This window comes from Tupaia chinensis, unplaced genomic scaffold (genome assembly GCF_000334495.1).
Source record: "Tupaia chinensis unplaced genomic scaffold, TupChi_1.0 Scaffold000074_1, whole genome shotgun sequence".
Taxonomy (NCBI): domain Eukaryota; kingdom Metazoa; phylum Chordata; class Mammalia; order Scandentia; family Tupaiidae; genus Tupaia; species Tupaia belangeri.
The window spans coordinates 7,245,454-7,255,736 of NW_006159534.1; the positions used below are offsets into that span (position 1 = coordinate 7,245,454).

Below are 10,283 nucleotides of genomic sequence, written 5' to 3' on the forward strand. Positions count from 1 at the left end.
TTTAAAAATTAAATTAAACTCTTGACCTTGTCACTCTCAAATGTGATTTTCAGCCTATCATTTACCAGAAAATGGTGCCTCTTTCCAATCTCTTCTCATGTTAATGAGCCAGTAGTATCTCTGACACTTCCCTCATATTGTATGTTTAATCTGTCACTAAGTCCTAAGTGTGTTGTGGGGACACGTGAACTTTTTTTGAGTGACGGTAGTGATGGTTGCACAATTGTGCAAATTTATTAAAACTCAGCAAACCGTGGATCAATTATTACCCTCAATAAAGCTGATTAAAAAATTCCTCTGGGGCCAGCAGATGATATGGTGATTAAGGTGGTTAAGGTGCTGGATCAAGTGGCCATATCCACTGTTCAAGTCCTGGACATGGAGTCTTGAAAAACATGCCAGGAGCATGTCTGTGCATGCCCAGAATCCTGAGGAGAATAGAAGAGAAGGGAATACTGATGGTCATCCCCATGGGGGGTGATTTTTCACTTTCTTTGTCTCTGTGTCTCTCTCTGATAAGCGCATGAACCCTACGGCAGTAGTCAAAAAAAAAAAAAAAAAAAGCTCCCCTGTAATACTCTTTTTAAAAAAGAATTATTTATTTATTTAATTCCATTTGTTATTGTTATTATTTTTTAATTTACTAGACAGACACAGAAAGAGAGAGAAAGGGAAAGCAAGATAGCAGACTGTCAGGTCTGGGACTTGAACCGCAGTTGGTCCTGTGGGAATCCAGCACCTTTATCCACCATGTCACCTGCCAGCTTCCCCCCAATACTCTTTACATTTTAGAAACAAGAATCAAATCATGTCACCTCTTTGTTTACAACACTCAGTGTAGATAAAATCAGAAATCTTTATCATGACTTGTAAAGTCTTAGTTTATTTAACTTATTTGGCCGTGACTTTTCAGAATCTTCCCCCACCAGTGTCCTTGTCACTGGTTTCCAGCAATCAGGACTGCAGGGGGGGAGGGGGGGGGCTTCTCACCTGCAGTCCTACCTGTAATCCTCCACTCTTTAGTTGAAGAGCCGTGATTAATCCTTTATGTCTCAGTCTGAAGTCACTTCCTCATAGGGATCTTCCTTGACACACCTCTCCATAGTTTAAATGAGGTCACTGTCCTCTGGAAGGACTGTTGCTTCAAAGCATTTCTTCACAATCTGTAATTGAATATTTACTTTGTGATGATTTGTTTAATTTCTATCTTTCCACTGGAATGTAAGCTCTATGACAGCAGGGACCACAACTATCTCATATTTTCATTTTCAGTAGTTATTCTCCCATGCTTAATTGGTTTACAACAGAAATGAATAGAGTACTTCATTGAACTAACCAGGGTTACATTTCCAAAAAAGGTTCAGCACAGAAGTGTACTGCCAAATTAAAACACTTCACTGATGTTTTCTTTTGTTTCTTTTTTTACCAGTTGGGCCATTGGTAACGTGGGCCGAGACTGACAGTATTGTAGGCAAGCTATGGCGTATTTGGAAGTCTGGGATCTCATAGCTGTCCAGATGTTCCTTCGTCCACTGGCAGCATCCATTGTCAAGTGCAGAGAGACACTCCCTTAATTGACCACATATCTATAGGAGGCTGAGCTCTTGCCAAATGCTCACTTGACAGGAATAATCTCCAGAGAGGATTGCTAAAGGATAGCAATTCGTCCTTCCAGAACACCAGGTCCCTGCTTCTTTGTACTGGGCTGTTTTGGCTCCTCCTAGATTTGATCTTAGTGTCTTGTACCCTCAGTTAATGCACCAAACAGCAGTGTAAGACGTATGCTGCTGGATGTGCTGCAGAAATGCAGTGCTTTCTCACCTCGTGCTCTCTTTCTGAGCACTCACTGTCTCGAGAACTCCAGACTTGAATATCTAGGTACCTACGGGGCATCTGCCCTCAGGTACAGAACCCGGGAGGAGAGTGAGCAAGGCGACAGAGTGTCCTGTCATCCACAGGGTTCTTTTCTATTTCTATTTCAGTTGGCAGGAACAAGTGACTTACACATATTTAGCAGGTATCATTTTTCCCACTAAAATATGAGTGGGGGACAGACAGTGGTACAGCAGTGAAACACGACACTCTGTGAAGCAATCCCGTGTGGGAAGATTCCCAGTTCAAGTCCAGAGACCTCCCTGAGTATTCTGGGCTCACACAGGCCCATGAGAGGCTGGCTGAAGCCTGGGAGGAGGGATAGGCCACAATATTGAGACAATATTTGGGGTGCTCTCTCTTTCTGGCTGTCTCTCTTGCTCTTGGGAAAAATAAATTCCTAAACACAAACTTTAGAAAATATTAACATATACTCCAATATGTAAAACATGCAACAAAGTAGGTTTGTTTGGGTCAGGTTGGGGAAAAAACATTCTTTAGTTTTTCCTTCAAGAATCTTTGGTCCCCTGAGGCAGTGCCTGAGACAACAGGGAGTTAGGAATCACTTAACTAGTGCGGATCTCCCCCTGTGGGGTTGTTTCATCCGTCCGTTGCAGGAAAATAAAGGCACACACTTCATTTAATGGCAGGTAGACTTTGTAGGTGACTCCCCAGAAAGTATGGGAATATTCACCTCGAATATTACGCAGGATGTTGACAGGGCCTAAAAAAAATCACCAGGATGTGGACAGGGCCTACAGTGGCAGCGGGTTGTTGGGGGGAACACAGGATGTGAGCAGAACCGACCACGTTCTGAGGAGTCTCCAAGGAGCTCTCCAGGTGTGCCCATCACTCCTGCCCCTAGCTGGATGGTTTTTGAAAGGCTCTTTGAAATTTTGGGGGGAAAGCTCTAAAAACAGCAGTGTGGGGGATGGGAGAGACTGTCTGCTAATGTTCAGGTGCTTTGGGGGAGTTTCTGAAATTTCACTACAGAACTTTTTTTTTTTTTTTTTAGAGGTTTTTGCCGTAGAATGCAAGGGGGGTGGGGAGTGAGAAATAACTCCTTGGTGGTATGGCCATACCACAATCCCTTCTCCTCCAATGTCCTCCTGGAATCTTGGGCATATGCACACACATGTGCCCAGCATGATTTTCAAGCTACTGGGTCCAGGATTCGAACCGTGGTTGGCCATGCGGGAGTCCAGCAACATAATTACTGGCTCCCAGAACATTTTTTTTTTTTTTTAATGAGAGATTTTTGCTATAGAGTGTGTGTACTCGCTAGAAAAACAGAGAGAGACAGAGAGAAAGTGAGAAATCACCCCCCCCCCTTCCCATGGGGAAAATGGCCATGCTGCAATCCCTCTCTTCCATTTTCCTATTGGAATTCTGGGCACACACACACACATGTGCATGTGCCTGGTGTGTTTCAAATTGCTGGGTCCGGGACTGGAACTACGGTCAACTACATGGGAGTCCAGCAATGTAACCATTATGCCATCTGCTGGTCCCCAGAACTTTTTTTTTTGGGGGACTTTTGCTATAATGTGCATATACTTGCAGGAGAGACAGAAAGAGAAAGAGACACAGAAAGTGAGAAATCATCCCTTAGAGGGATTGAGCATGCCTCAGTCCCTTCTTCTCCCTTCTTCTCTGGGGATCTTGGGCACACATGCATGTGTGCCTGGTATGAGTTTTAAGTTACCAGATCCAGGACTGGAACAGGGGTTTGACTACATGGGTGTCCAGCAATGTAATCATTATGCCATCTGCTGGTCCCCTCAGAACTTTTTAAAAAAATTTATTTATTTAATTTTATTTATTGTTGCTATTTTAAATTTTGACCAGAGAGAAACAGAAAAAGAGACAGGAAGTGAGGAAACAAGCCACCAGGTCAAGTACTTGAACCGTTGTTGACCATATGGGAGTCCAACACCTTAACCACTACACCACCTGCTGGCTGATCCCTCCCACCCCCAAACTTTTAAATATTAAAATCTGGGAGCTCTGGGCAAGGAGCAGAGTATTTCTGTGGGGGTTGGGGAAGGAGGACTGTAGAAAAGCAAAATTCCAAATTGGCATAATTTCTTTGAAGTCTCCTTATTTATTTCAATTTGCTTTAATTTTGCTAGAGGGTGTGTACTTATCTGGGAGAGAGAAAGAGAGAAAGTGAGGAGGCACCCGTTATGGGGAATGGTCATGCCGCAATCCCTTCTCCTCCATCTTTCCCTCCTTTGGGGATTTGGGCATTTACCATATGTGCCCAGTATGTCTCCCAGCCACTGGTTCTGGGACTTGGCAGTCAGCCATGTGGGATTCATCTCTCCTAACCACCAGGTCACAGGCTGGCTCTCTAAGCCCTTTTCTGAGTCAGGAGTGCCTGGGCTAGACATGCCTTTCCCCGTTTCCCCTCACCTCTGCTCTCCCAGCATATAGCCAGGTCCATGGCTCTGCCAGGATCCCCTCCCTTGCAAGGCCCCCTCTCCTCAGCTTCCTGGGTCAGCACAGAGTAGGGCGTCCTCCAGTATAACCCACCCACCACCTCGTCCACTCCACCTGGGTTGGCTGTGTGAAATGCAGAGTGCCGAACCTCTGTCCTTTACACCAATTTTCCAGATGATTCTCTTAAATAGTATTTTCCTTTTAGAAACGATACCACATACATGTGCAATTGTGTGTGCGCCTCCAAAGAGGGCATCCTTGACAGTATCTTGTCATGTCGTGAACCCCTTTCCCTAGCCCTTCACCTCCTCAGGATCCTGGGCACCTGGGCATATGCCCACAGGTGGATCAGGAAATCCAAACCCATAGTCTTCCACAGGACTTCCAGCATTGCAGGGAACTGTGTTATCACTGCACCACAGTGGCTGGGCCAGACATCATGCCGAGCATCCTACCTATAGTAACTCACTTAACCCTCACAGCCCTGGTGGTGCCCGAGGAGTTGACAGAACATCCTCCGTGCAGGAAATTAATCTCTGAAGTCATGACTGTGTATTTTGTTGGCCTCTTTAGCTAACCTTTATAAATAACAGGAGCAGAGACGTTTCCTCCTTAGTCATGAGATATAACTCAGTTGTTTCTAAGTAGAAGAATCAGGTGATGGATGTGATCAGAAAGAGATGACCCTGAGGACAAAGGAAGGACCCCCAGACTTCCTGACGCCCTGAGGATGGAAACTGGATGAAGGTGTCACAATGCCCCCCTCACCCTATCTCATTGTTCTGTGCGCCTTGATTCTGTTACAGATTAACCCATGATCCCATCACACCCGAACTGTTCCAGCCCTTCAGACCCTCTAGGGCAAATCTGAGATTTACTGCCATCTCCTCAATGAGGACTCTCCCGATTACAGCCTTGTCCTTCCTTGCAAACTTCCTTGTCTCTGATATTGGCAAACTGAGTGACAGGTAAATGAACTTGCAGGTTCCTTAACACCCACCTATGGGGTAAGAATGATTATTATTGTTACTCTTATTTTTCTTAAGGATCTGGCTTTTAAAAATTTTTATTTATCTTTTTTCTTTTTTTTTAATTTGCTACAGGGCACATGTGCATTGTTTAAAGTTCTCCCAAGGATCATTTGTTTTTGTTTTTGTTTTTGTTTTTTAGGAGAAGTTACCATTTTCTGACTTTTTCTTTTCTTTTCTTTTTAAAATTTTTTTGTTCATTTATTTTTTAAGAAAAGACAAAAAGTCTTTATTGCAATTAATTAACCCAGTGAGTTATGTGAGAAACTGCACATGAGCAGGATAGAGCAATGAGAGCCTCTACCACGTTGCCCATGTGTTCCCATAAGCTCCGTTCTGCTGCTGCTCGAGAGATCTCCATCTCTGTCCAGATCTTCCTTCGTGATAGTTGCTTTTGCCAGATCTTTCTCTTGCTCCTGTTTGGCTTTCTGCTTCCAGGATCTTCTATCTCCAATGACAGACATGGCCGTCTCCAGATTGGAACTCTGAATTTCCTTTTCCTCCACATAGTCAGTGACACGCTCCAAGTCCGCTGCACCACTGTCATACTTTTGTGGCTTCTCAGGAAGCCGTTCCAGGCCACTGGTCTCCGTCTCCAACTCCAGCTCCATGTCCCCTTCAGTCGCTATGTCAGTGCCCCCTGACTTTTTCTTTTAGACAGAGATTTTTGCTATAGGATGCATGCACTCGTCAGAGAGACAGACAGAAAGTAAGAAATCCACACACACAGACCTCAGAGCCACCCCTCAATCCCTTCTTCTCTATTCTCCCTCGGGATTTTGGGCATGCAGGCATGCACACACACCTGGCATGAATTTTAAGCCACTTGGTCTGGGACTTGAACCATGGTGGACTACATGGGAGTCTAGCGACATAACTGCTACACCATCTGCTGGCCCCTTACTTTTCTATTTACTATCAGTTAGAGACTTTGCGCTATATTGATTTGTAAATTTATAGCCAATAAAGATACAAACGATTTCTCTCCAACAGGAGAGATAATCCCAAAGGTTACGGTTCACTACCTTGTGAGACATTAATTTGTATTGTTTCTAAACTAGAAGATTTATTCAAACATTTCTTTATTAAATGATCTATACCAGGACCAGCAGGTGGCATGGTGGTTAAGGTGCTAGAGACTCCCACATGGCCAACCATGGTTTGAGTCCTGGACCTGGTGGCTTGCTTTCTCACTTTCCCTCTCTCACTCACTGGACAAATTAAAATAAATGAATGAATAAATACAATTAAATAATATTTAAAAAATTATCTATAAAAACCCTTAAATGCTCTTTTTTTTTTTTTTGGAGATGTTTTCACTAGAGGGCGCGTGCGCTCGCCAGACAGACAGAGAGAGACATAGAGACAGAAAGCGAGAAATCACCCACCAGGGGGAATGGTCACGCCGCAATCCCTTCTCCTCTATTCTCCTCTCGGGATCTTGGGCACGCACGCACACGTGCCGGGCATGAGTTCTAAGCCACCGGGTCCGGGACGCGAACCGCGGTCGACTACGTGGGAGTCCAGCGACATAGCCATTGCGCTAACTGCTGGTTCCCTTAAATGCTCTTCAAATCAACTTTTCCATGGCACTTTTCCCCTCACCACTTAATGAGATGCTTAAATCCTAGACACATGTTCATTCTATCTTTACCAAAAAAGTTATATTTTTAACTTCTGAAGATTATACTTCACACTGTCGTCATGAGTAAGCCATTTACAAGGACTCTTCTGACACGGTCGTTTTCACAGTCAATTAAATCTGAGGCGAAATACTTGCTGGGTGCCTGTGACTGCTCGGAAGTCACCGGCAGCCTGAAGCAGGGAAGGACATGGACTTTCAAGCCAGATAGAACAGGGTGCGAGTGTGGCCGTGTGCACTGTCTACTTTAGCAATCTGGAGTACTCCTTTTCTCTGAATCTCACTAAGAAATGAAGATAAATACAGTTATACAGTTATTTGGGGCATTAATAAAGTAATACATCCTGTGTTTAACACGGTGCCTGGGACCTAGCCCCTGTCTGTTTACCTTTCCCCTTTCTCAGGGATGCTGGCAAATGTTCAATACCCGCTTTCCACAAGAGAGCCATGTTGGCTGTGTTTGCGGATTTCCATGGTGTAGCTATTCTACCATGGCTGAATTCAACCCACCAGTCTGAATGCACCGTGCCCTAACTTCTCCTGCCCTGTAGGACAACCGGCCCCCTTCCATCAGGGGGCAGATTCGAAGAGCTGGGAAGAGTTGGGAAGAGATACTTACAATGGTCTCTCATGAACCTGTTCTTTCTGTGTCTTCACTTAGTAACTCCTAGTAGGGAGCTGTCCAGAGCAGGTCAAATTTCCCGTTACTTCTTTTTCACTGCATTTGTGCATTTGCTTCAAAACCCCTTCTCTCTTTAAATTTTTTGCCAGTGGGCATGTGCACTTCCCAGAGAGAGAAATGAGAGAGAGCAAGAAAAAAAGCTCCCCTATGGGGCATAGTCATGCCACAGTCTCTTCTCCCTTTCCGTCCTGTCAGGATTTGGGGCATGCATGCACGTGTACCCGGCATGTGTTACAAGTCCCCAGGGTTGAGACTTGAACTGCATGGTCAGCTATGTAGGATCTGGCCCCCTTACTCATCAGGCCAGGGTGGCCCCCAAATCCCTTCTCACAATTTATAATGACAGTAATTGGCCAGCGTGAGGACAAGACCAAAATTTCAAGAGAATACTAGATAGAGGCTCGGCCACGATGGTACCTGCTGCTCAGATGCTGCGCCCTACAGTCTGGGGGCCGGAGGGTGGGGCAGCACAGCACGGGGAAGCCTGTGCCCTGTTAACTGCTGGTTCCCCCAACTGCCTGTGCCCTGGTCGGTAGGGAACATGGGCAGAGGCAGTCCTATCCTACCCTGGGGCCAGAAAAGGTTGGAGCAGCACCCAGGGAGGGCTGCTCCAACCTTTCCTGGCCCAGGGAGACAACCATGTTGGTTTCCAAGCCACCTCTGCCCCATGGGGATCTGTGGGAACAGAAGGCTGTCCTTTACATGTGAGGGATGGGTCCCACGCCTTTGCCCTCACCCTTAGAAAAAGGCAAGGAGCTGGGGTGTTTTAGGAGGGGTGTCAGGGAGGGGGCTCCATTTGGGGGCATAAGGGAAGATGCTTTCTCTCTCCTCCTTCACTGCCCATCCCCAGTCTGTGCCTAGTGTGCAGCCTTCAGGGCTTGGACAGGCACTGCTTCAGGGCACCCTTGCGGTGGTGGCTGTCTGTCTCCTCACCAGTCTGTAGCCTAATGACCTTCCAGCACAGCTGGTTGGCCCACGCCAACTCCACCAGGACAGCCTGACAGGCAGCCACCATCTCAGTCTGGACGGAGTTGGGGTTGGCCTGCCTAGCAGCTGGAACAGTCCCTGCTGTTCAGGGTGTTCATAAGAGGTGTGACACAGATGTCACACTTGATTAGCCCTGGGGTGGTGACCTTGAGGTTGAAGATGGGGAAGCGAGTCTATAGGTCGACTCCACACTGTTGGGCAGCACCGGGATGTCGTGGCAAGGGGTGTGAGCTCGGGAACACTTGTGCAGAAGCCAGATCTTGATCAGGATCTCCCGGGGCACATCTCTGAAGGTCAGAGGGCACCAGCTGGGGCCAGGTAGAAGGAGGCAAACCGCATCCCTAGGCCAGATGGGCCCTGGGGGTGGTCCTGGTGAAGAAGGCCAGCATGAGGCAGGACTGCAGCCATTTTCAATTTTTTAAAAAGAATTATTTACTCTGTTTTATTTATTTTATCATTACTTCCTTTTTAATTTGCTATAGGACACATATGCTCACCAGAAAGTGTGAGAGAGAGCGCGTGAGAGCGAGCCAGCAGGTCCAGGACTCAAATTTGGTTGGCCTTGTGGGAGTCCAGCATCTCAACCACTATGCCACCTGCTGCCCTCGTCCACCCCCACCTCCATTTTGAAATTAAAAGAAGCCTTTAACCAGAGCAATCTGACCAAGTGCTGAATCATGGGGACAGGTTGGTTTGAGGAATGATCAGATGAAAAACCAGGGATGGGTTTTTGAAGTAAAATGGGAATCAAGGTAATTACTCAGGGAAAGCAGTCGACTGATGGATTACAGTGAGGAATGATCTGCACCTGCTTATACCTTGTACCTGTAACTACCAAGAACATGTTAAATTTCCTGAGACAGTTTGATGGTGCTTGTGGTCTTCCTGTGTCTGGTTACAGAAATAAACTCCCTGTCTCTCCAGCCTCTGCCTCTTGTTTCACTATGAGAAGAAGCAGCCAGACTTAGTTGGCCAATAACAGTGGGGGGCTGGCCACCAGCTGGGCGAGGTCATTGGCCTCCTCGAAGAGGGCCTTGGCATAGTGGATGAGTAAGGACAGCAGTTGGGGGAAGCAGCAGTTAGCGTAATGGCTATGTCGCTGGACTCCCACGTAGTCAACCGTGGTTCGCGTCTCGGACCCGGTAGCTTAAAACTCACGCCGGGCGTGTGTGCATGCATGCCTAAGATCCTGAGAGGAGAATGGAGGAGAAGGGATTGCAGCGTGACCATCCCTCCTGGGGGGTGATTTCTCACTTTCTGTCTCTATGTCTCTCTCTGTCTGACTGGCGAGTGCACGCATCCTATAGCGAAAACCTCTCAAAAAAAAAAAAAAAGGACAGCAGTTGGACACTCCTTTACACAGGGACGAGGCTTCCTCAGGCAGCCAGGTACCCAGGATATGCACAGAAGCGAACCTGGATGGTTCTTCTGCTTTTCCGGGCCTGCCTGCTGCAAGTAGTAGGTGACAGCCCCGATGGCCTTCTTGATGCTCACGAGCTGCGCCTTCTGTGGCTCCTTCAGTGGGGACTGCTCACAGCACCCCCAGCTCCAGGAGGCCAGAGCAGTCTGTCACCACATCCTCCATGCGCCTCTCCTCCAGGGCCTGCTGTACCTGAACATAGAATAGATT

The 10,283-nt window shown here is 46.8% G+C and overlaps 1 pseudogene; it reads right to left on the reverse strand.

Moving 5' to 3' along the window:
• Positions 1–2,438: 2,438 nt before the first annotated feature.
• On the reverse strand, positions 2,439–8,307 carry LOC102498284 (huntingtin-interacting protein K-like; annotated as a pseudogene).
• Positions 8,308–10,283: the final 1,976 nt, after the last annotated feature.